The sequence below is a fragment of the Protopterus annectens genome, chromosome 5.part1, assembly GCF_019279795.1.
Source record: "Protopterus annectens isolate FY-2018-M chromosome 5.part1, PAN1.0, whole genome shotgun sequence".
NCBI classification, from domain to species: domain Eukaryota; kingdom Metazoa; phylum Chordata; order Ceratodontiformes; family Protopteridae; genus Protopterus; species Protopterus annectens.
Window position 1 is genome coordinate 628,207,606 of NC_056736.1, and position 27,683 is coordinate 628,235,288.

Below are 27,683 nucleotides of genomic sequence, written 5' to 3' on the forward strand. Positions count from 1 at the left end.
ATGGAGCATTAATACTACTGCAGTTGTAAAGAAAGCACAGTAATGCCTTCATTTCCTGTGAAAGATGAGAAAGGCAAACCTCCCCTCTCCAATCCTTGCTATCTTTTACAGAGGTACCATAGAGAATATACTAACCAACAGTGTTGCAACCTGATACGGTAACTGTTCCACCTCGGACATAATGGCCCTTCAGTAAGTGGTTAAGGTAGCAGAGAAAATCATTGGAACCATGCTACCTGCCATCCAAGAAATACACCTGTCGTGATGTCTCTGTAGGGCCAACAACATTATCAGAGACATTACCTACACTCCCATTAACTCTCAACAACCACACTATCTCTCACCCTCACTTTATCTCTCTATCACTCTTTCCTATTTTACCCTTTGACCTCTTCAAACGCACCAGTTTTTCTACTTCACCTTCTTCCATTAACCGGAAACCAAGACATTCCACTATTTTAACCCTACTCACATATCTACTTACTTTCTTTGACACACTTCTCTTGGATGGGAACATCCACTCCCAACCCAGGACCTCCTGCCTTTAACTTTGACAAAATCTCTCCCACTCACCTACTCCACCATACCGACACTCCCTCACCCAAATCGCTAAAGATCTTCTTAAATATCCAAAGCATTGTAAATAAAATAACAGAACTTCACTCATGGATTTCTAACACTTCTCCACACATCCTATCCTTATCTGAAACATGGCTTAAACCACACATCCTTAACACAGAAATCTTACCTCCTGGTTACAACATATTTCGCTCAAACAGAACTAAGAAGCGGGGTGGGGGGGGTTGCTATCTTCTACTCTGAACAACTCAACCTGTCCCCACTCTCTATCCCTTTTCCTTGCTTTTCACCTGCAGAAATTTTTATGGTAAACTGTCACCTTAACCTTCACAAAAGGATTGTAATAGTCTCTATATACATTTCCCCCAGTGATAATATCCCCATCCTAGAGAACTTTCTATCCTGGCTCACTCAATATGTGTCTTATGAAACCATTATACTTGGGGATGTCAACACAGACTGGACTAAACTGTCCTCCACATCCCCTACCCACTATCTCAGCCTTCATGGATTTCACCAACTCATATCTACCCCCACTAGAATTAATAAAAACTCCACATCTAGTCCTATCCATGACTGGATCCTTACCTCAGCTCCTAACCACTATCATAACCCTGGTGTACTTCCTAACTCTTTAAGTGACCAGTCCCCAACCTTTATTCATAGATTTAACCTACATTTACCCAAAGATCATAAATACAGAGTATGCTATAACCTTTCCCACTTCAACTGAGATATATTTAACTCTAAACTACTTAACATTAAATGGTCCTTCCTATACCACCTCCCACTCAATGAGTCTGTAGAATCCTTCAATAACATTTTCCTCAACACACGACTCAATTTCCCCCTGTAGAAACATTAGAATTAAATCCAACCTTGCCCCCCTGGCTTACAAAACAAACCACCTGCTCAATCATGCACAAAAGAGATTGTGCCTGGAAAGCCTGGGCTAAAAACAAATCCCCTGTCTTATTTCAGAGATACACGGATCTTCAAAACATGACCAAAAACAATAGTCAACAAAAATAAGAAAGCTTTTTTCTGCTCTAACCAATGTAGCCCACACAAAAATCCTAAGAAATTCTGGACTACCATCAATAATCTGCTCCATCCTGGCAACCCTTCTACTCCCAACCCTTTTCCTCACAACACTGCAACTGAAACTGCCATCCTCCTTAACAAATACTTCATAGAAACAATCTGACAACTTACACAACATACACAAAATAGTACTTTTGACTTAACTCCTGCAACACCCCATAACAAAACTCTTCCCAACACATTCTCTTTCCAACTGGTTCCCACTTCCACTATTAAATCTCCTCTAAATAAACTTAAGCCTGGCTCCCCATCTGCTGATCAACTACCCTCCTATTTTGTAAAACTTGTTGCACATTCTAGCACCTACCCTGTCTCTATTATTATCATTTATTCCATTTCCGAAGCCCAAGTCCCACATATATGGAAATCCTTCGATACCATCCCCCTCCATAAAGGTGGAAACTCTACTGATCCTTCTAAATTTATACCTATTGCTATCCTGTCCCCCATACAAAATCTTGGAAAAATGCATCCATACTTAACTACTGAAACACATCCTCGACAATAACCTCCTCACTCCCACCCAACATGGCTTTAGACCCTACCATAGCACAGCTATTGCATTACTTTCACACAAACAGTAGCTGAAGCATGTGACAACAACTTGCTCATCTCCTGCCTATTTCTAGATCTTTCCAAGGCCTTCAATACAGTCTTTCACTCTAAACTCCTAACAAAACTTTCTGACTTTCATTTCTCTACCTCCTCTGTTAATTGGTTCTCTAGCTACTTTGGAAGTAGGCAACAATCCATCCACTGGCAAACTGTACACTCTCCTTTCCTCCCAGTAACTCTAGCATTACACAAGGATCCGTTCTGGGCGCCATCCTGTTTAATATATTCACTAATCAACTTCACACTGCTACTAATCTCTCTGTACTTCTACAATATGCCAATGACTCCCCTCTCATCACCTCTTCCCACAGCATCCTTGAACTTTTAGCACACACTCAACAAACGTTCTCCTCTGTAGAAACCTGACTCTCAGATAATCAACTTATACTAAATCCAAAAAAAAAACCTCCTTCTCTTCTTCCCCAAAACACTAGCTCACCTCAAACCTTCATTTTCCATCACCTCCCTCAACAATACCATTATTAAAGCTAAACCCCATACCAAACTACTTGGAGTTACTATTGATGATGAACTAAAATTCAATATTCATATTCAACAATGTATAAAAAAGACCCACCATAAACTCGGTTTTCTCTATCACAACCATACATTTCTTACATCCTTTAAACCCCTCCTAGCCCAATCCCTCCTCCTACCCTGCCTACTTTACGCTGCCCCTGTCCTTACTAATAATCAAACATGTCTCATGATCAAACTAGAGCAAACATACCACAAAATAGCCAGGCTCACCTCCAGTCTTCCTCATAAATCCCACCACTGCCTCATCCTTAAGACACTCCAATGGCCAGAATTCTCCAAACAACTACTACTTCCTGAACGTTATATTACACACACAATCCTGAATAACCCTTCTCCCTGTCCTGCCATCTCTAATCTAGTCTCCTACTGTGACCCCCATCACCACCTCCATACTACCAGCAAACACCTCCTTGACATATATAAACCAAATAAAAATACTGGAAAGTCCCTTTACAAATACTCTGTAGCCCATGTTTGGAACCCACTTCCTGTCAACATAAGAAGCACTCCTCAAAAGTACCACTTTAAACATGAACTAAAACTCTACCTATAAAAGACATGGTCCAACCCATGCCAAACCCCCCCCCCACATGACGTATTCTCCCCTCTCACTAACTCAGCCTCTACTCCCCATTAACCCATCACTTCATTCTACCTTTCCCTGTTTCTTTCTATATATATATAAAACATTTTTTTATACTACTACTGGCTCGTTATACAATTTCTGGCTGTTCTTTAAGTATGATTGGCTCTTTGTTCATTGAATCTACTTCATGTGTAATATTTATTTAATCTTTATTTGTCAACAATGTTACTTGCCGATTATTATGTTATTTGTTGACTCTATTTTGTGACTTTTTTAATGATTTTTATTTTCCTGAAGCTTTTCTCCCTGGGTCTCCACTGAAAATGGGCCCCTGTCTCAGCTGGACTAACCCAGTTAACAAATGTAAATAAATAAAAAATAAATAAAATTACCAACCCTGCCCATGGACTGTTTACTTGTTTATCTTCTGGTAAACACTATCGCAGTATCAGATGCAAAACAGCCAGATACAACAAGAGCTTTTTTACTAAACACTATGCTGAACTCTGAACTCTGAAAAGGCTGTTGGGATTTCCCTCAGTAGTAGCACATATTTTTGTGCAATAACGTTGGTGCAATAATCCCATTAGGATTCTCTTACTTCATATTGTTATGCAATCCCCAGTGTGTAGTAATGATTACAGCAATCCTAAATGTGCAATAATGATTACTGTGAAACTGTTCCCCTTTCTGTTCAATTTTTATGTATAGCTAGTTAAGAGTCTAAGTTAATAATGTGTGTCAAGTCTGTAGTAGTTGTTGTAATACAGATTGTCTATGGTGTGAAAATGCCACCACTTTGAGAAGGAGTAACGAAATTTCATTCAGTGATGCAGAAGTTGTATAATCTGAATGACAATAAAGTTTACTTTGACTTTGAATGCAGGAAGGATGTAAGAAAGAAACATAGCTATCCATTTCTTCTGGAATAAAACAACATTTTTTCTGAATTTGGACTGTCACCTTTATAGAGCGGGGTGACCACAACACAATTGGTTGTATAGAGAATTGAACAGAATCATGTGTGTCATGAAGACACATGTACAAAATGGAGAGCTATATGTAGGACACTTTTTTTTTGTGGGACAGGTGCCCATTTTTTTTTTGAGAGAGAGGAATGTTGGGAAGCACTGTAGGAATGTCTAGGTGAGGTAATTTGGGCAGGTGAGGAAGCAATTGCAGACAGACAAACAAGACAAGAGATAGACACAGTGAAGGATCCATAAGGTGGGTGAACACCATCATTGGGGTGCAGGTGGGGATATTGCAAACCCATGGACGTCAAGTTGGGTGGCAGTGAGAATCAAGTCCTCACCCAGTGAACTGTCATCACTGTCACCTCACCGCACCGATAGCTGCAATGTCTGACATCTGTGTCTCATGTTATTTAATACAACAAAGGAGAGCAGTGTCTCCAGCTGGCGTAGGCATACACCAGCAGTGCAGTGCACAATCCTACTCACCATCTCTGGCAGTTCATCATGGGTGGTAAACTCACCCCTCTGCCACTGCTCCCAGAGGGAACCATAGGCCTATCCTCTGGGGTAGAACTACTTGACGGGCCTGGTATGGGCAACAGAGGGGATGCTGCACCAGATGTGCTTGATCATGTGTGACAGTCCTACCCCACTGTGCTGTGGGAAAAACAAAAAAGAAAACACACAAAAAGTAATAATAAACCAAAACAAGAAGAAAAGGACAGAAAAGGTATGGGGTGAGAGAAAGTAAAGGGAGAACATTAGTAACATTAGTAACTTCATATGTGACATACAAAGCATTGATATAATTATTTTGACCCATTCTGTTAATCTGCTCTGTTCCCTTTACATTTAATAATGCAGACCTCTAACAAGTGCCTTTGTTTACTGTTAAGACTACCAAGCTTCTAACAGATGCACAATATACTACAGATTGTAGTAAGCAATCCTTGATGTGTGCATACATTGCACATATGTGTGGTCCAAATATACTAATTACAGTTTACAGCAAGCCAGACGTGACACTGCTTTACACCTTTGATATTACATTGCAATAGTGATTAAACCTTAACATATTTAATATATTATATATATTTAATATATTTGGGAAGTGTGGCTTTTGAAGGCACAACCTATGACTACTTGTAATAATGAACTGTTGTTTTGCCCTCCAGAGTAATGCATGCATACTTCCCTATTACATTTAAGAAATTAATGCTCAATTTGATACAGCTGTATAAGTAACAAATAAATGCACCATAAATTTTAATGCTAAAATAGCTCCACTGATAGGATGCATATATAGCACATGCATCTCGCATTCATGCCAATCTACTGACATGGGTTTGCACATTCAGTCTGTGATGGCTGCAGAAAAAACAGAATGCAACAGAATACCATTAAGCATATCAATCCTGGCTATATCCAGCTTTTAACTCTGACAAGTAGTCTCTGTAAGTAATACACATCTGTCGGGTGCCCTTAGTCCTACATTCCTTTATCCAATGGTCGAGGATATCCCTCTTCCTCATCCTGAGGTCCCTGTATAAAAAAATGTAGAAAAAGTGGGCCATTTTGAAATGTGAAGCCATTAGCCTGAAGAAGCCCTAGAGGTGAAAGTTTGTTTTACTAGCAATGACATTTTAATACATCTATTGTAAAGCATTTGTAATGCCTATTTAAATTAAACCTGATTTTTTACTATAGACATTGTTCTGTTTTTTTTCTACATTTGTTATATGATTTACTTGGATTACCAGATTTATTGTCAAGCAACTACTTTTCTTCTCTATCCTGAGGTCAATGTAGTGGTTCCTACATTGTTCACCAGTGTGGAGGATATTGGTAGCACTGGTTAGAACCTAAGCCAGACTATTCCATACTTCTGCCTTGTAATCTCAGCCACAATAGTCCCTCTGCAACAGCCTGAGTCCATTTTCATTGACTAGACTAGGGGTCCAACAAACACTTTGGACTTCTAGACACTCCATCTTTGAGCACAGAATCTCAAACACTCTCCAGAAATGCCAGCCATGCCTATCACAGATCAGGAACGATGTGGAATGATATTTTCCCACTAGTTGCTGGTATTGCGCTTACTGAGAGTGTGCACTTTCTGGATTTGCAACATTTGAAAGTGTTTTGCATTGCTTAACATCATCAAGCACATTGTGCGATAGTGCGTGCTGCCAAGAAATGTGTTTCCATGATGGCCAATAGTATTAATTGAATGTATCCGGTGGGTTCGTTCATAATTTCGAAATACTGAAATCCCGAATTTCAGTATTTCAAAATTATAACACCGAAGCCTTGAAATCCCGAAACACCAGAAGCTCGAAATTCAAAATCCCGAATTATGGAGATTTTGAATTAGCGCTTCTGGTGTTGCAGTGTGTAAATGGTTAGGTGTTAGTTCGGGTATTTATGTATGTGTAAGTGTGTTGGTTAAGGGCTTTAGTGTATGTCAGTGTGTGTTGTGACTGTGATGTGTGTGTGTGAGAGACTGTGAAATATGTGAATGTGAGTTACCTTTGTGTGTCTGATTGTGTGATCTCAAAGTTAGTGTATATAAGTAGGGGTGGGGGTGAAGCTCACCACATGGGGATGCAACCTTTAAACATATGTGTGTGGATTGCTGCTTTTTAATGTGCTTGTGGAGTGTGTGTGTGTGTTTCTCAGAACAGCAAATTTTTCCCTGGGAAAAGATTTGCTGTTTTAAGGTTTCGATATTGTTAGGGTTCGGGTTTTGCAGTTTGACGTTACAGCATTCGATAATGAGCCCTTTCGATGATCTGATATAGACCCAGAAGAAACAGTTAGTACTGATAGTACACATGATATATGACAACACAGAGGGATTTATCCATCCTTGCCCCACAAACACCTTTGCAACAAATACTTGATATAATTCCTCACACAACCAAGTGCAATTGAATGTACACTGATATCAAGGCATGTCCTGTTTTTGTAAATGTATTCTACATAATATATTTGGATGTAGTGCACACAAACTGCTATAATTACTCCTTACAAATATACAGCTGTGTCCTACCTCCCTGTATTTCATGGTCATCCATCAGTTATCTGACCAGTACTCAGAGACATGCAGCGTGTAAGCCAATCCATATCATTTACCTTAAAATGTGTGAGGACATTCACTGAGGACAATTTTATATGCAGTTGCTATTAAATTAATGGAAGGTTGGATGCCACAAGCAAGCATAGACTGCTGTTTTGGTGGTGGGGAGCAAAGGTGGGTTCCTGTCATGAAACATGGGTATAATGTTCTTTCAAGGGGAGTGGCACTGGGCTGAGCTACTGTTATGGCACAAACAAGGCTTAGTTGCTCTTGTTACTCTCCTTGTTTTCCATCCTGCTTGTTTGATCTTGTGAAGGTGGTGAAGCTGGAAACTGCTATGTGTCTCATTCCTTTCAAACTTCTCTGTTATGATTTCCCATTTCAAATGTATGTTGCTAAAATGAAGGCATGCAGTGATCATTACTTTGGGGAGGTATCAGTGTGTAAATCTTTGAGGCCTGAGGCCTACTACTTGCTAATGGACACATAAAAGTCAAATAAGTATCTGCTGTCACATGTGACATTACGTTCTGTGTAAATCTCCCACTTTGTAGTTGCATACTGTACCAAATGGTAAAATACAAGGACATGTCATAATATTGTTATACAATACAGTACATGTTTAGGAATTACCTTGTAAATGCAGCAAATGACACAGTGATAGTTCAGGGCTGATTGTGATGCAAGCAGTACACAGCCAATACCTGGGGAGGCATAGGCTCTGGCTCTGAGTTGAGGCTTACAGAGGTCACAGAGTTCCTGTACTGTGTCCCTGTCCACCCTGTAGCTCTCTACAATATCCATGTCATGTATGTTGTGATAAGGTAAATTTGGCATGAAAACTCTCCTCTGTCTCAGCCTAGGCTTATTGGCAGCAGCAACATTACCTGCAGCCTGTAGCACATACAAATGGAGTTAAGCAGCAGCTCCTAACATTCTGTCTGTGCAGACTTTCTGTGTCTGTTCTCCACTACTTTTGACATCCACAGGAAAAAACAGCATGGAGTCTAAATCATTGCTTTATAAACTCGTGAATCTTTCCACCAGATTGGTTGGCTAGCATACAGTTCAGCTTATGCTGTAACTAGCATCTCTGAAACACATCCTAGACAGATACAGTCCAATAATAATCTACTCCATTATAAAAAGGCAAATGTGTAGCTAGCCAAACTGATGGTGAGGATACCTGCTACATGTTCAGCAAAGCAGACTATTTCCCAAGCTATCTTTACAGAGGAGTATTGAACTCCAGCAGGTATGCTGTAATTTTTTTTTACCTACATAATGCATATACTTGAATACTTTAATGAATAATGTGAAGCAAAGCCTTTTACACTATTATCTGTATGCATTAGTTACACGTGTGCCGATGGCATGGCCATGTTTGTCAAGCCATTTCAGAGCTACAAATGGTTGGCAATACATGAAAATATTAAGCTGTGTGATACAAATGTACACATGTTTCAGGGACAGGTCCAGTCCTTTGAATGCATGTTTAGCATTTCAAATGTGTTTTATTATCAAAATTGTTCATGTGCCTGTCCTTTAGTGAGTGGAGGAAGCAAAGAGAAGTTAATGTTGTGTCACAAGCTATAACGGACTGTTCTTTTGAGGGGTGGCACCGTTGAGTTACTGCTATGGCACATACAATGATATGTTGCCCTTGCTTCTCTCCTTGTTTTGCATCCTGCCTGTTATTAGTATTTCACATATGTTGTATGTACTATGTTGTTCCAGTGGGTACTACTGACTGCCTAGCTTGACCATTTTATTTGGTAACAGGTACTTTGTAGTTATGTGATAGTTATGTGTATTATTATTCTCTTGTGTTTTAGGACCAAAAATGTCATTGAGGCACAGACCCCCTCCCTTCATTGAAGCAGAAAACATGATAACAGTGGACATACTACACTAACATGGCACCTTCCTTTATAGAAGGGGTCATTCCAATATGCCAGAGAGGCTGAGGATATGGCAGCAAATCATTGATAACATAAATGCCGTGGACGGCCATGGCCATACTTATGAGCAGGTGTACCACAGGGCCACTGAAATACTCACATCTGCATAGAGGCATGCAGCTGATGTTGCCTGAGACCAGAGGGTAACTGGAGGTGTGCCTGCTGCAGAGCCAGCTCTCACCCCCAATGAGGAATTCCTGGCAAATCTTCTGATACAGGACAACTCAGAATGGACCACAATGTGTGATTGATGTGGGTGCAACTCCTTCTCAGTCCCAGGAAGAGATTCCAGGTAGACTTTGTTATATGACCAGTTCAATACTATTGCATAGTAAAACAACTGAATAAAAGTTACTTCTGTGTCACTTGTGTTTTTTTTTTTTTTTTTTTTTTTTGAGGGGGGAGACTGAATATTAGTATATTAGTATAGTGATAACTAACTGTGGGCAAAACTGCAATCCAATTTGTAGCTTGCTACAGATCCCCCATCATGCCCCAGGATTCCCACTCCTCTTTTCTTGATGTACTGGAAAATATTAGGGTTCAGCCAAACACCTTAATAATGGGCGATTTCAACTACCCCACCATGAACTGGGAAAGCAACTCCTTTGCTCAACACTTTCTGTAATTCATAAACTCCAATGCCCTGGATCAACTTATCCACACCCCCACCAGGGGCAACAATATCCTAGATCTAGTCAATACCAACATGAGTGACCGGTGTTCCACACCTGAAGTCAACACCTCATTGGTCCGATCTGACCATAAGCTAATCACTCTAGATATCCACATCCTGCCCCTACTCCCCATTGAGAAAACCACGGTAAAAAATTTCTCCAAAGCCAACTTCATGCTTCTTAAGACAGAAGTGGTGAACTTGATGACACCCAGGCAGATTGGCAATACAGTTACGACTACAGAATCCTACACAATTGCACTTTATAAGCACTTACACGAGTGCATGGATTGTGCTATCCCAAACAGAACCAAGACGCTATCCTCCACAAAAAGGAAGCCAATCTGGTGGTCCCCTGCTATTAACAAACTGTACAACAGAAGAAAGAAACTGTTGCAAAAGAGAGTAAAATTCCATGAGTGGAGGAGCTCCCTGGTCAGCCTCAGTAAGAAGCTGCGATCCCTCATAAAATCTTCCAAAGCTAGTTACAAAAACAAAATCACCACTAATACTAAAGACAACCACAATGCATTCTATAGCTATGTCAAGAATCTCAATGGCAACACTCAGATCTGCTCTGAGTTACAGCACAATGGCACTAAATATACAGACCCAACTGATATTGCCAACATCCTGGCAGATAAATTCAGTGCTGACTTTACCCCCCTCTCACCCCCTAAAAGGCCCATTTCTATACCGGAAGAATGCAAAGTTCCTGTAATCACAGCTGCACAAGTAAAAAACACACTCTCCAAAGCCAAGAACACAGCATCCATGGGACCAGACAACATCCCAGGCTGCGTTCTATATGAACTACAGAATGAACTGGCATCCCACCTAAGTACCATGTTCAATCATAGCTTCACCTCAGCCTTTGTGCCCACAGAATGGTGCACAGCGACGGTTATCCCAATCCACAAAGGGGGAGCCATCACGGACCCCAGGAACTACCGCCCCATAAGCCTGATGAGCCTGGTCTGCAAAGCCATGGAACATATCATCATAGAACTTATAAACAAAGACATTGGTAATCTCCACACTCTGGACCCCACCCAGTTCGGGTTTGTAAAAGGCAGATCATGTCTCCAAAACATGATAGACGTCTTTGAAACAGTCACCAAAGCCGTAGATGAGGGTAATGTGGTTCACACAGCCTATATAGATCTTGCCAAGGCCTTCAACATCGTCCCCCACTCTGGAATTATAGATAAACGCACTAAACTAGGTATAAATCTCTATATGTCACAAGATGGGTTGCCAACTGGCTCACTGACAGAACCCACACTGTGAAAGTAGCAGACTCCAAATCCGACTTCAGATCAGTGACAAGTGGAGTACCACAAGGTTCAGTCCTGGGTCCTCTCCTGTTTGGTATCTACTTCTCTGAAGTACAGGCTAACACAGAAGGTCTTTGGCTAATGAAGTTCGCAGATGACTGCAAACCAGGAGCCATAATCAAAACTCCTAATGATGTGGACATCCTACAAAAGGGCCTCACTGAGACAGATGCCTGGTGTCAAAGCTATGGCCTCAAGCTCAATGCCAAAAAGTGCATTGTCATCCCCTTTGGTAAAAACTCTGTACCCATGAAATACAACATAGGCGGTAGTATACTTAACACCGAAAGTGTGATAAGAGACCTTGGGACACAGGTGGACAGTAGTCTCTCCTTTGATAATCACATCACCACAGTAGTCAGGAAATCTTTTTAAGTGGCGCACCTAATCACAAAAGGTTTCTCATCCAGAAAAAAAGAGGTAATTGTTCCCCTCTACTCATCACTCACTAGACCCATTATAGAGTACAATGCCCCTTTTGGTATGTACCTGACAAGACATGTACAACAACTGGAAAGGCCGCAGAAATACCTCGCAAAGAGGATTACCATCCTCAAACAGATGCCCTACGCAGACCGTCTCAAAAAACTCCAGCTTTACTCCGTTGCATATCTCCTACTCAGAGGTGATCTCTGCCTAACATACAAAGCAATGTCAAACCCAGAGCTGTTGGACATGCTCCACTTAAAGAAATCCCAATCCCTCTGAGCTACACACTGTAGGGACCTAAACCTTGTCACCACAATAAACAGAACATGCCAGAGGGATAGATTCCTGTCCCAGAGACTTCCCATATCCTGGAATAAACTACCTATCTATATCAAACAAAGCTCCTCATTAGCACTCTTCAAGAAAAATCTTGATGATTGGAGGGGAAATAGGAAATTCACCCTGGGGTTCACTTCTGTGGCTCTGCTCGACAGTGGCACAGGAAAATAATACCTTTTTGGCTGGGCTTGTATAGGCCCTAGGGCCAATAGCCTAGCACCTACCTATGAACCTATAAGCTCAGTTTAGAGTTGTCAGACACATTCTTGTTAAAGTAACACATCATGCTGATTGAGATGAGTACATGTAATACCTTCTGTCTTACTGTTAAATGTAATAATGTTGGCCTTACCTCTTGCTTAACTTCTTTCAGGACCATCAGGAATCCAGCAACGTACACCTTCTGCAGGTTGTAAGCCAAATTCAAGTTATTTCAAAACTGCAGATCAATTTCTAGTAATCTAATGTGTCATTTTAGGCCTGTTGTGTGTATTGCTGTACCATCTGTAATAGTGGTAGCACTGTTAGTTAAGCATATATACTGCATCACAGTAGTGCAGGTATTAATGTATGCTTGTGTTTCCCCTTTTTAACACAGGTGATCATGACAGTGGAAGTGTGGGCCCTGTGCCACCTGATGCTAGTGTGTCATCAGAAACTGATGATGATGGTGGCAAAACTGAGACACAGTCAGGGGGTAAACAGGTTGAATTTGATACAGAGGATGACATACAGCCAACCCCTTCTTCTTCCCCGGGCACAGCCAGTAAGCCTACACGTACCCAGTTCACTGAGCCCATAGATATAGGACAGGTGGAGGGCAATGACACTGAACAGGGAAGTGTGGCTACTGCGGCTTCACTGCCTGTTGAGTCTGGCTGAAGCCAAAGTGTTGGCGAGGTGCCACACAGGAGGGTTGATAGGGGTGGTCAGAAGGAGCCTGCTGTCCCTCCTCTACCTGCTGCAGGTGTCTCTTTCTGTATCACTCAGAGTATGTTTAGGGCCATCATGGACGCACAGGCATGTTCAGAAAGATGCTCCAAATAAATGCTCAGGGCTGTGGATGTGGCACAATCTAACATGTGTGACTGCTTCCACTGTGTTGCCGATTCCCTGGATCTGCTGAATGACACATTGGAATGAGGGGTGTCTATGATGGACCAAGGGGTGTCTTTCATGGAACGAGCAGTGTCTTTTATGGAACATCTGCTTGGAAGGGAATGGTGTCCTCATGGGTGTAGGTCAGCCACAACATCTGCTGAGAGCCAACATGGCTATTCCCGATCACTGTCCCATAGTGGCAGCACGTCTACTGGTCCATCAAGGAGTGTCCTGTCCACTCCTAGACATGGCAAGCCATGGGGGTTGTTGTCCTGGGTGTTCCCGTGAAGGGACAATGTCCAGCAGACATTGGTCATGCTCAGGTAGCAGCACTCCATCTGACATTGGGTGTGGAGGTGCCAGTGCAACTCTTAGCAGAGCCAGTTCCAGAGCCATTTCCCATGGCTGGGGCAGCAACGATCAACTGCTACCTCTACCATGCACGACTCACATCTTTCCAACATGCCAAGATGCAGAGCTAGTACTGAGCTTGCCTGTGTTCATGCAGACTCTTACACACCACTTTCACATGAAGGACCCCTACAGAGACACACACACACACACACACACACACACACACACACACACACACACACACACACACACACACACACAGAATGTCTGCTTCCCTTTCTCCCTCATACACACTCACTGGCCTTTTGTGTTAGCCTAGGCCTCCTGCCCCCCAGCACTCTGTGCAAGTGATGAAAACTGTGCCATATCCCCATTTTCTTTCTTTTGGATTTAGGGATACAAAGGGTTTATGTCTGATGCACAGGGTGCATAGCTAAATTAGTGCCTAGTATATCTGCATTTGTGTTGTTAAACTGATAATTGTACCTGTCAGTTATATTTGCCTTGTCAAATGATACAGTGGATAGCATCATCATGACAGTACTTTCTAGTGTATTCTCTTGTAAGGGTTGTGAAGTCAGGAACTGCAATGTGTGTCATTACTTTATGACCTTTCTCTTTACTGTTTTCCAGTACATACGTATGGTGCACATCATAAGACACACCATCACATACAGATCTCAGGGTTGTATGACAGCATTGTAGCCAAACTCATAAGAACAGCAATACAAAATAATGCTCTCTTTTGCAGGAACCTTACCAGACACATGCAGCAGCTGGACAGACCACATGGCTTTCTCATCAAGATAACACAGGGCCTACTAACCGTGGCATGATGTATTTGGGTAGATTAAAAGACATGTCACTGTCATCTGTCTGGTATCACATTACATTCTAACTGTTATTTTAAGCCTATTATTTTTGGTTTAAGAACTTGGGCTTCAGATCTGTTGTCTTACATTATGAAGGTATGTAGTCTACACTCTGGTGGGAGGAGAGGATAGCCTCTGTCCTTCTGAGCTGGGAACTGCTGGTTGAATGCTTATTGTGGCTGTTGTTCTAAGCCTCTTTGTTATGGTTTAAGCACTTGGCCTCCAAACCAATTATTTTATATTAGGAAGGTTTGTGGTGTAGAGTCTTGTGGCAGGGGAGGATAGCCTACACCCTTCCAAGCTGGGAATTGCTGGTTGAAGATTTATTGTGTCTTGTTATTCTGAAAGTGTCTTAGTTCTGTTTTAGCACTTGGTTTCCAGAATACTTATTTCACATTAGGAAGGTTTGTTCTCTACACCTTTGGAGTATTCTACTAGATTGCTGCTTTATTTAAAATGTTTGTTCTTGAGTTGTGATTGCAGTTTTCTGCACTTTGGATTTCTAGGACTTCTGCATTTTATAGCATAGGCTTGATTCAGGCTTGCTGAATCTAGACTGTTTGGTATCACTGGAGCATTAAAATCAGCCCTCTTACGTTAAAAAGGTCCCCCTCATCCCTTGTGGCAGAACTGGGCAGCCAAGAACCCATCTGACTTGGGGATTGCTGGAATAAGACACCCTGTTGGCCTTTCCCTTGTTTTACGTGTTTAAAATAGTTTAACTTTGCTTGTATTCCAGCATTGTATTTTGTGATATTTGCATTCAGTTTACTGTAGCTGCTCAGGGCTTGCACTGCTGCCCTGCGAGCAACTCAGTTGTGCATTGTGAAATACTGACACATTTTTATAAACTTAGCCCTGCATAGAATAGACATATTTTGTTAACTTTACAGCAAAACCTGGTCCATCTAGCCCACTGCCCACTACTTACTACAGTATATACTTTCCATAATGGCCAGACAGTTTCCCAACATGTCTCTAGGCAGTCTGATATACATGGGCATCCTGAGGCAACAGAGAAATTACCTCATGTTTACTGACAACCAATAACTGCTAAAACAAACTAATACAACATGCGAGAGCTGTATTTATACTATGAATTTGGAATGAGTTCTCTCACATAACAACAAAGCAGATATCAAACATGTCAGCACACACAATTCACCTGTTGCACATAAGCTCACAATACATAAATACACATGCATGGAGGTACTTGCTAGAAACCTAACTAAAGATTGGAGACCTCCCAGGTGGAAACCAACTGAGCAGAATGCAGACCCAACAGAATCCACTACACATAATAATACACACACCAGTGTCTCAGCCAATAAGCCCCTCAGGCAAAACACCTCAAAACCAAATGTCTTGCTCATAAGTGACTCCATAGTGAGACACACAGATGTCCCCCTAATCAAGCTTGACAAGAAGAAGGTCACAGTCAGCTGGCTGACAGGTGCCAGGGTCCATCAGATCATGCACGCACTCAAGTCTCTCAACAAGTACCGTTATGACTTTGTCATAGTCCATGTTGCAGTGAATGACTGGAGATGTACCTCACTGTACTATATGAAGGTGCTTGCCTCCTCCATAGTGACTTTTCTAGCAATGTCAGAAGTAAAGTCCCAGCATAAAAGTATCCACCACAGACAAACTGAAGGTTATGCTGCTTAATGTATGGAGTGTAAATCAAACTACACTCACTAGAAGAACTCATTACCTTGGCAGATGCCCATGTCTGTGCAGTCACACAGACATGGTTCAAGACTGCAGAGAGCACCCTGGCCATGCAAGGTTACAATGCCTTCCACACGTTCACACATCAAAAAGAGGTGAAAGAACCAAAGATGGAAGTGTATACATCTTCATTAAAGACAAATACACTGCAAGACTGGTCAAAGATTACTACTCTGTAGCACTACTCCAATTCTGACTAACTCTATGTAAAACCCCCTTACGTATCATTGATAGCTACAGGTCCCCCACCTTGAACCACAAGGACCACTCTGCCTGGTTGGACCTAATTGAGTCACTCACTAGACAGCCAATCACCTTGGTCATGTGTGGTTTCAACTATCTTTCCATCAATTTGGAGTCATATATGTGCACAAACACACTCACACTAAGGTTCCTGAACTTTGTTAATACACATGCTGTGTAACAGACAGTCTGCACCCCCACAAGGGGCTTGAATGTCTTAGACTTAGTACCGATCAACATAGTGGTTCTCTGCACTAACCCCTGAGTGTTGGCCCCCCTGGTCAGGTCAGATCACAATTCAGTCTTGTTCACATTCACAGTCATACTCAACACCCCCTGAACAGCAGAAAGGATCAAACATTTTTCCAAAGCAAACTATAGGCTCCTAACGGAGGCCATAAAGAGTTGCAAACCCCCTGATACCACTGTCAACAATGGCTGCTATACAGATGTGTATACAAATGGCTTGTATAAACAGCTATACAAATATGTAGAGTTGGCTGAAACTGAATGGATCAAAACAAGTTCCTCACAGAAAACAAGCCACCTCAGTGGGCATCAAGCATAGGTTATACAACAAGTGGAAGAAAGTACTGTCTAAGAACAAGAGGGAACCAACTCAGCAGAGGAAGGACAACCTCCATAGCTTGAAATTAGTTATCTTGAACAGTCCTCTAAAGCCACATACAAATGTAAAGTAGCATTCCTAGGTAAAGATAATCAGGAGGCATTCTTTAGCTATGTCAGACATCAAAAAGTGAGGGCCAGCTTTGTGACCAACTAGTAGTAGATGGTACCACTCATACTGACCCTGAGGATATCGCCAACCTGCTACCAGACAGTTTGGAGCTCACCTCCCATGTCCCCACCAGACATACCCCAAAACACATCTATCACCAGTCCACTACTTAGTAACTTCCTATGAACCTAAGGTGATGTCTGACTGGGCTCCAGGCCAATGTCTAATCATGGCCTGGTGGAATGCTTGGATATGCAATAATCATATAGCTGATTATATTAGCATTGCCTGTTGAGCATATGGTGATAACAGTGTTTCGCATGCTGGTATAAAAGGATCTCAGTAATGTCAAGTAACATCTGTCACACACACACACACACACACACACACACACACACACACAGTTCACTGCAGTGAGAAAAGAACCACTACCTATCTAAGTACACAGATTACAGAACATAGTACTACATGCAAGCACCATGGCACATTTTTATTTTTATTTATTTTACATTTGTTAATCGGGAAGCTCCGACTGGACGCAAGTCTTTTTTCAGGGGAGGCCCGGGCAGAAAACACCTTATGAAATCAAATACATCCAAATGCAAACACTAGTAAGTGCACAGTTTAAAGGACAAACTACATCTCAATGCAATAGCAATTAGTCAATAGTTGAAGTAACAAGTACAGGTACATTTTGTTCATACAAAAGTGAAAACAATGTTATATACAGTAGGCTTGAAATTTAAGTAGGTAACTTAGGCTGTATCTTAGGAAGAGTATACAAGATGTACATAAAGCAACAGTTTTGCAACCCAAGATGGATAAATAGTAAGGACCTTATAATAAGAGGTTCATTCAGTCATGATGTAGTAGGGAATATTTAAGCTATGAAGAACAAAGAGCAAAGGGAGAGAAACTGGGGTGTGAGAGTTAAGAAGCAAATAGACAGCGATGTTGTGGTCAGGTAAGGTTAGGTTATTAATTAAACGGTGAGACTAACCAGTACTAGTACAGGAACAGAGGCATGTATTAGTTAGATGTGTTTTTAGAAGTTTTTTAAATTGCACTAATGAGGAATGAGATGTAATATGTGTAGGTAATGTGTTCCATATTTTTGGTATGAAGTTAGAAAAGAAGGATTCCTCAGCTCTGCTGTTAGCTTTTGTTACTTCCAGAAGGAATTTATTACTGGAGCAGAGAGGTTGATTATTGGAGTATGGATGTGTAAGATTTTGCGGAGTAGGGGTTTTCTCAGGCTGATGTAGACTTTTGTGGGAAAAGGTGAGCTGGTTGTATAGTAGGAGTTGTTTTAGAGCAATGATGTGCCCTATAAGGGGAATCAGTGGAAAATGTGGCTATTTTATTGTGTCAGGCATTGAGTTCAGTCTTTCTAAGGTTTGTGAGAATAGAACAGGGTAGAGATGATATCAAAGCATGCAACAATGGCCTTTGTGTTATTTGTGAAAAATTGCTTATTTCTATCAAGTACACCTAATTTTTTGTGTACTTTCTCTATGGTCTGAGCGATATGAATGTCAAACCTCATGTTTTTGTCAATCTCTACTCATAGCACTTTAGTGTGTGATACAGGTGTAATCATGGTATTATTTCTAGACATAATTTTAAATGAGGGACTTGAAGTGGTAGAACATGTAGAGTGGAAGAGAAGCAGTTTAGTTTTGTTAAGATTCAGTATCAAATGAGAATTAGTAAGCCAGTCTTCAACTGCTAGAAAGAAGCCCTGAGTAATAGAGTGGAGGTCTTAGGGGGAGGGAGCAGAACATATTAAAGCAGAATCATCAGCCAATTGGATTATGGAAGCATGTAGAGTAGAGGTGTGAAGTTTGTTAGTAAATAGAGAGAACAGAAGGGGGCCCTAGGGTGGAGCCTTGAGTAACTCCTAGCATCACTGGGAGAAATGGGAAGAGGTCCTGGTGCCATTGCATTGCCTGCGGGCAACCTGATGGATAGCTTTGGAACCAAGCAATATCTTTTTGACTGAGATTTAGATCATAGAGATCATTACCCTATCAAAGGCCTTAGAAAGGTCAAGAAAGATAGTGGCTACAAATTTGCCAGTGTTTCTGTGGTTATTAACTGCATTGGTGAATGACATAAGAGCGGTGCTGGTACTATGAGAGGGATGAAAGCCATGTTGAGTATTTGAAAAAGTTTGAGGATGTAAATAGTTTGAAATTTGTGTGTGCGTATTCACCTCTCTAGGATTTTAGATAGAGGAGCTAGAATAGCAATTGAACAGTAATTGGTTAGATCAGTAGAATTGCCCCCTTTATGTAGTAGTATAATGTGGGAGACTTTCCAAATATCAGGGACCATACCTTCAGAGAGATATCTATTAATCAGGATGGCAACTGGGTAGGCTAATATATCAGCTGCAAATCATAGAAAATCAGCTGGAAGTTTATCAGTGGCTAAAGTGGTGGGCTTTAGGTTTTTAAGTATTTTCATGGAGTCAATAGAGACAGAGTTAAAAGTGAAGGAGTGCCTATCAATACATGTCTTGGGAATTTCTGTGGAGGGAAGGGAGTTCAGCTGGTTAGACAGTGCTAAAATGGTTTCTGTGTAGTATTTATTGAATTGAGTGGCTATATTTTTGTGGCATTATTTGTAGTAGGGAAAGGTGAACTGGCTTTCCCTGGAAGGAGTATATTTTGTACGGCTCCCCAGAACTTCTGAGGGTTATTTTGGTGCTTCATTTGTAAGTTGTGGTAGTATTTAACATTTTTTTGCTTTATTTCTGAGTTCTGGAAGGCTTGTTTTGAGGTTTGGGACATAGCTTTATGCCAGTGCTCCTAGGCTTTATCTCTGGACTTGAGTAGAGATCTGTTTTTTTAACTTAACCATGGAGCAGGGTTTGATTTAATTCTGATGGTTCTGGGGGGAGCATGGAAGTTTAAAACATCTATGAAGGTAGTGTTAAAGTAATCTACTGCTTCATCCAGGACCTGAGTTTTAAGGGGTGCCCAATCAAAACTTTTGTGGGGACAAAGTCTTTTTTACTCCTTAATTGATGGTATGCTGTATGTTTGGTATGAAACATATGGTGTCAAACGTAGAAATGTTGGCAGATGATTACTCAGGCCATCTGGAGGCAACTGGACTGGTATGAGAGGGATGGTCTATTTGTCATTATCCAGTCTAGGATTGATTGTCTTTTAGGCACAGGCCTGTCCTCCAGGGCAAAAGTACCTGAGGGTTCAGATAGTGCAGGAGCAGTAAAAGGGGTGCTACCAGGTTGTGGCTGAGATTTTCAGGGGCCTTGGTGCCATAGCCACTGATGTGGAGGTAGGTGGATCCTGTGGGCCAGGCCTACACTGCTGTGCTGTGGGGGAAAGAAAAAAGAGAGAGAATAAAGGTTGGGGTTAGAGATTGCACAAGTTGTCTTATTTGTTGTTTAGGCTGAGGGGTGGTCTTCCAGGTCTGGGTTCTCACTTTTGTATTTTGTAGACAGCAGCTTCTTTTGCTGACTGTATAACCTAGTAATGATAGACATGTGTCTGTCTAGAACAAGATAACAGTGTCCCACAGGCTGCTATAAAAGTCTCACTGTAAAGTCCAGCAATAGCTCACACATGGAAACCAACCTCCCCTCCATTTGATTGCAGTGAGAAGAGAACCCCTATCTATCTAAGTACACACACTACAAAACACAGTACTTAACACATGTGCCACAGCTCAAGTCTGGCTTGGAGTGTCTCAGACAACACTTTATAGATGATGACATCAGCAGTGTCTGTTGAGGACAAGAAGACATTATCCAACAGGCTGCTGTAAAAGGCTCAATGTAAAGTCCAGAAAATGCTCTCTCTCTCTCTCTCTCTCACACACACACACACACACACACACACACACACACACACACACACACACACACACACACAAGCCCACTTAACTGCAGTGAGAATAGAACCACTACCTCTCTAAGGTACACAGACTATAGAACATAGTATTTATCACACACACCACAAACTTGATTTTAACAGGACTGCAGGTGAACTTATAGTAGATGGCATTGACAGGCCATGTGGGAGATGAGGTTGGGAAGCCAGCATGAAATTATGGATGTGTAGGCTTGTGCAAGTCTCAAAAACTGGCAACCCATGCCATTGGAGAGGTAACTGTGGGACACACACTTCTGCTTTTCCATATACACACAAGCACACACCCAGTTGACCGCAGTGAGAATATAACTTCTACCTATCTAAGGACACCAACTACAGAAGGCAGTACTTATCACACGTGCCACAGCACAAGTTTGATTTTAACAGGACTGCAGGCGACCTTATAGTAGATGACATCAATAGGCCATGCAGGAGACAAGATGTTTGAAGGCCTGCATGAAATACGGATGTGTAGGCTTGTGTAAGTCTTAAAAAACTGGCAAGCCATGCCACTGGAGAGGTAAATGTTAGATACATACATCTGCTTTTCTGTGTAGATACACACAACCAGTCGACTGCAGTGAGAATAGAACCCCTACCTCTCTAAGGACACTGACTACAGAACACAATACTTATCACATGTGCCATGGCACAAGTTTGATTTTAATGCAACTGCAGGTGAACTTATAGTAGATGACATTGACAGGCCATGTGAGAGACAAGAGGTTGGGAGGCCTGCATGAAATATGGATGTGTAGGTCTCAAAAACTGGCAAGCTATGCCATTGGAGAGATAATCATGGGATACACACTTCTGCTCTTCTGTGTAGACACAAAGACCCAGTTGACTACAGGAAGAAGGGTCTATATCACATAGTTGAAGTCTTATAACTTCAAAAACGTAATGTTCAAACCATTATGTTCGAAGTTACAAAACTTCGACTATGGATAAAAAAAAGACAGAAAACAAAATAAACTGTTTTAAGCAGGGGGCAAACCCCCCTGCACCACTGACATGGGGGGCTGTGCCTCCCCCCCACACCCCCGCTACATAAATATACCAACTCTGAGATCGCACCCCATTGAACAAAATGGAAACCTCCGTTTATGGAAATTTCCATTCAACTGCTCAAACTTTTTACAAATTCAAACCTATGGTCTCAACCATATGAGCTTTGAACTTGTAAAAGTTCAACTACTTGATAGGAACCCCAGGGAGAATAGAACCCCTACCTATCTAAGGACACAGACTACAGAACACAGTACTCATTGCACATACCAAAGCACAAGTCTTATTTTATCATCACTGCAGGTGACTTATAGTAGATGACATTGACAGGCCATCTAGGAGACAAGAGGTTGGGAGGCCTGCATAGGTACATTGCTTCATAGTGTTATCTGAGGCAGGTAACCTAATAGTAGTAGGCTATTTGGAAGTCTAGCTGTGTAACAACACAAGTACCCTCAGTGAGCATACTACTTGGCTGTTTGTGTTTTGCAGAGTAAGGCTGTGAACATACCAAGTAGCCCTATCCATGAGTGAGCACACAACATTTTGTATAACACTTTGTATTGTGGTTGATATATGTGTGAAAAAGGTAATGAGACCCCAGGATTGTAATGCTTCTTTGGGGTGGTTTGAGCTGGGGGCAAATTAATGTTTTGTAAATAACATATATTATTATTGTCATATATTATTATTATATTAATATATATTAGTATATTATATTATATTATATTGTGCCCTTAGTTTGCAATGTTTCTACATGTAGTTTTATGTCATATAAAGGAACTGGACAATAAACAGCAATTATAAAATATCATATATGCAGTTCCATAGCCCAATGAGCATTGTTTTTGCACGATGATAAACAAAGTGTACACGCATGTGAGCTAGGCCTGTTTGTGTGCAGGGAAGCAGTGTGCAAATGCGAGGTGCATTGCTAATGCTTGCTACTATACCCCAGTCCCATCTGTACTCCAGGCTGGATTTTCGCGATGGCTAACAGCATTAATTGAATGCATCTGTTTTTTTTATTTTTGGTGTCTGCTTTCTAGGAAATCTGGTTTTCCTCTGTTTCTGCAATGTTGCAAGTCTCGCAAACAAGATAAGCTAAGTAAATTTTTTTTGGGGATGCAGCACATCACACAAACCTGAAATTAAAAGACAACAAATAGGAAAAGATACTAAAACTAAGGAACACATATGCAAAATCTGTATAAGCTCAGTAAAATTTGACAGTACACATCACGCATATGTCAGGATTTGAACCCTCACACCAATACAGCTACAGAAAACAGGAGGGATGCCTTAGTCCTCTTGGCCACACAAGCTTTGCATCAACACAATGGAAAGTCATTCTTCACACAGCCAGCTGTTTCAGAATGTACACTGCTATCAAACCATCAGCTGTGATTTGTACATTTAATTCTCTTTACTATATTTGGACATAGAGCAGTTAGTGATCACACAACCTGTGATAGTTGTGCTTACAAATGTACAGCTCTGTGTTACCTTTCTGTGTTTCTTGATCACTTATCAGTTATCTAACACATGCAGTGTGTAAGCCATTCTATATCACTGCTCTTAACGTGTGAGAGGATCTTAACGGGGAATGATATGTATGCATTTTCCAACAAATGAAGTCCAGGTTGGATGGCACAAACACACATATACTACTCTTTTGGGGCTAGCATAGCTGAGTTACTGTTAGGGTAGGAACAAGGGTACACTCCTCTTTTTTTGGGGGGGGCAAGACTCACTTACTGTTATGACACAAACAAGTCTGAAGTTTGAAACTGCAATTTGTATTATCACTTTCTAATGTCTGATGTCCTTCAAGGATGCATCTGCAGTCATAACATATGGGTTGTCCTGCCTCAGGCAGCCCTTCGGTCGGCCGGATTCCAAAGTCTGGGTCTGACCTCGGCTGATGTCGCACTTCACCCGACGTCATAGCTCCTGGGGTATAAAGGCATCAGCCGACGCCATTTTCCTCAGTCTTTCTTGCCGCGCGGTGCCCGAAGCAGAAGCTGTTCGCAAGTGCCGGTCGGTCAGATCCAGAGATTTCAGCTACCGAAGACTTCTAAAAAAGCTAAGTACCCCGTTGGGGACTCTTTCTTGCCTCAGCCGATGTCAGACAAAGTAAATAATTGTTTAACTTGTGGGAAACAAATACCTCATAAGGATTTCCACTCTTACTGCCTTCCTTGCTTAGGCCCAGACCACGACGTATCAGCTTGTTTAGCCTGTGCTTCCTTCAACCGACGGACTCTTAGACGTCGGTCGGAGTTTGCTGAAGAGTTTTTTGGCTCCGCTTTTGCATATAAAATGCCGTCGGAGACTCCGACTACTCATTTAGCTAAAAAACGCAAGGATAAGGACCGACACTCATGGCCCGTGGTTTCGGCTGAAACCACGGTTAGGCCTACCGCGAGTGTCTCGGTTTCGGCTGAAACCGAGACCTCGGTTCTCTCTTCGGCCGAAAGCATGCCTCTGACAACCGAGGCCACACAGGCCCCGGCTGAGTCGGCTACAGAAATTCCTACTGAAGAAGCAGGCACACAAGATTTGTCCGACACCATTCCGTTGGACATCTCTACTCCTGCACGTGGGGCAGCTAGACCCCCTGCTTCTATGTCTATCAAGGCCTTCTCCAGGGCTAAAGCAGCTAATCTTTCCAAGGCCTTACCTACAAAAGCTCCCTCTCACAGACCTACCTCAAGTTCTCAGATTCTCAGCCTTGCTGAGGACCTCATTTCTCTGATCAGGGGATCCCAACCTCACCCAGACAGGGCCTCACAACCCCCTCCTGAAAAGAGGCCTAGGACTGAACCCCCTGAACCTCTCTCCTCTGACTATTCCTCGGATGGCTCAGATTTATCTGACCATCATGAAGGACCTTACTCGCCTTATGAGGATTCTGATGCAGAAGACTCTATTCCTTCTGCCTCCCCTCCAGAAGAATTTTCATTTGGGGAAACTCTACACTCAATGAGGGAACTCTTCCAATGGCAGGGTCAGGATTTTTCTGATTCTAGGAAAAGGTTAAGGACTTTTTTACACTTACCACAGCATAGGCCTTTAGCCATACCACCTGTACTATCAGTTGTTGATGATGCATACAATGATGCCAGTACTGCCCCTGATTCTCTTCCCCCGGCCCCTGCCAAACCTGACAGATACTACAGGGTCCCGGACTCTCACTTCCACTTGTATAAGGCCCATGCTGCAGACCCCAAAACCATTTCTCAGGGCCCTAAAGGTGTTGCAGCTGCCTCTGCCAAAAACCCCCTACCCTCTGAAAGAGAATCTAGAGCATTAGAGAGATGGGGTAAAAAAGTTTATACATCTGCCACTCTTTCTGCCAGGGCTTTAAACTGTCAATTTCACATGATACAGTACCAAGAATTTCTGTTAGATCAGCTGAATAAAAAGCTGTCCTCTCCTGAACCTTTAGACCGTAAGTCCCTTCAGGATTTGGTACACAACTCTCAGCAGGTCAGTAATCATTTCTTAAAATGTGGCTATGATGCACTGGAGGCTTCATTTAGATCAGCTATGACTGGAGCAGTGATTCGAAGACATGCCTGGCTAAAAGAACAGTCCTTGCCAGACCATGTTAAGTCTAAACTCCTTGATGCCCCTATGGAGAAACAAAGTTTATTTGGCTCCCCTGCACAGGAGGTTCTAAAGAAGGTGGAAGAAAAAGCAAAATCTGTCCAAACAGTCAAGGATTTTCTGCAGGTCCAACCTCCCAGGTTCAGCAGAAATTGGCCTTCAAAGAATTGGTCCTTTCCAGACACCTCCAGAGCACAGAGGCAGAAATAGACACCCAAGAGGCAGAGGTCAATCAAGGGGTGCCTACAGGGGTCGTCAGTGGCAACCTGCCAACCAGAGAAGTGCCGCCACAGCTGCGACTGCAACCACTTCCACAGGACAGACACAATGACTTGGCTCTGATTCCGCCCACCAGGGAACAACTGGAAGCACCCTTGGGCAGAAAGCTAGCTTTATTCTCAAAAAACTGGCATTGCATTACAGGAGACAAATGGACTTTGCGAACAATAGACAAAGGCTACAGGTTTCACTTCCACACTCTACCAAAAAAGAGAGGAATGCCAAACCTTCCACCAAGCCAAAAATCAGAGGCTCTAAAACAAATAATCAGCTTACTAAAGATGAGAGCAATAGAAAAGGTACCATCTATGGAACAAGGCCAAGGATTTTACTCCAGACTATTCCTTGTACCAAGAAAAGAAAATCAATGGAGGCCTATTCTCGACTTGTCCGCACTGAACACATATCTCATTGTTCCAAAATTCAAGATGCTGACCCTACAGCAACTTCTTCCCATGTTGGGCAAGAAGTCTTGGCTGGTGACTCTAGATCTCAAGGAGGCATACCTGCATGTCCCTATATGACCAGATTGCAGAAGACACCTCAGATTTCTTGCAGGATCAGAGCATTATCAATTCTCAGCATTGCCCTTTGGCTTATCTACTGCGCCCAGAGTATTCACGAAATGCCTGGCATCAGTAATTGCACATTGCAGGCTTCAGGGAATTCAAATCTACCCATACCTGGACGACTGCCTAATACAAGCGGACAACAAGACAAAAATAATAAAGGATTTGGCCTATGTCATACAACTGCTGCAAGCCTTGGGATACACAGTCAACATACAAAAGTCAAGACTAGTGCCATCCCAAAGGATAACTTTTTTGGGTGCAGAACTGGACACAATAACTCAGATGGCTTTTCTCACAGAAGAAAAACAAAAGCAACTACCAGTCTACTTCATGGCATTAACAACACAAACTCAGCTTACTGCAAGGAAAGTCCTGCAGGCCCTGGGTTACATGGCATCCTGCATTATCTTGATCCCACATGCCAGGCTGCATATGAGAAAATTACAATGGTACCTAAGGAATGTATGGTCTCAGCACAGACACAGTCTAGAAGCCCGGATACCAATCATTCCATGCCTGAAAAAATAATTCCTGTGGTGGGCTCAGGCCTGCCAGATCAACAGAGGATTGCCTTTCCACAAACCACATCCAAGGCAGACCATCACCACGGATGCCTCAGACCTAGGCTGGGGGCCACACATGGAAGACAAGTGTATCCAAGGCCTATGGTCCCAAGACCAGCTGAATCTACACATAAATCTAAAGGAGATGCTGGCAGTGAAGCATGCAATCGAGGCATTCAAATCATTCCTCCAGCAAGGACACCTGCTGATAAGGACGGACAATACCACAGTCATGTGGTACATCAACAAACAGGGAGGCACACATTCATACCCTCTATGCCGGATGGCAATGGACCTGTGGAACTTAGGCCTGAATCTCAACATCCAACTGCAGGCCAGATTCGTACCAGGAAAAGAGAATTCACTAGCAGACAGCTAAAGCAGAACTACCACGGATGCTCACGAATGGATGCTGCATCCAGATATCTTCAAAACCATAACAAAAAAATGGGGAAAGCCAGAGATAGACCTGTTCGCCTCCC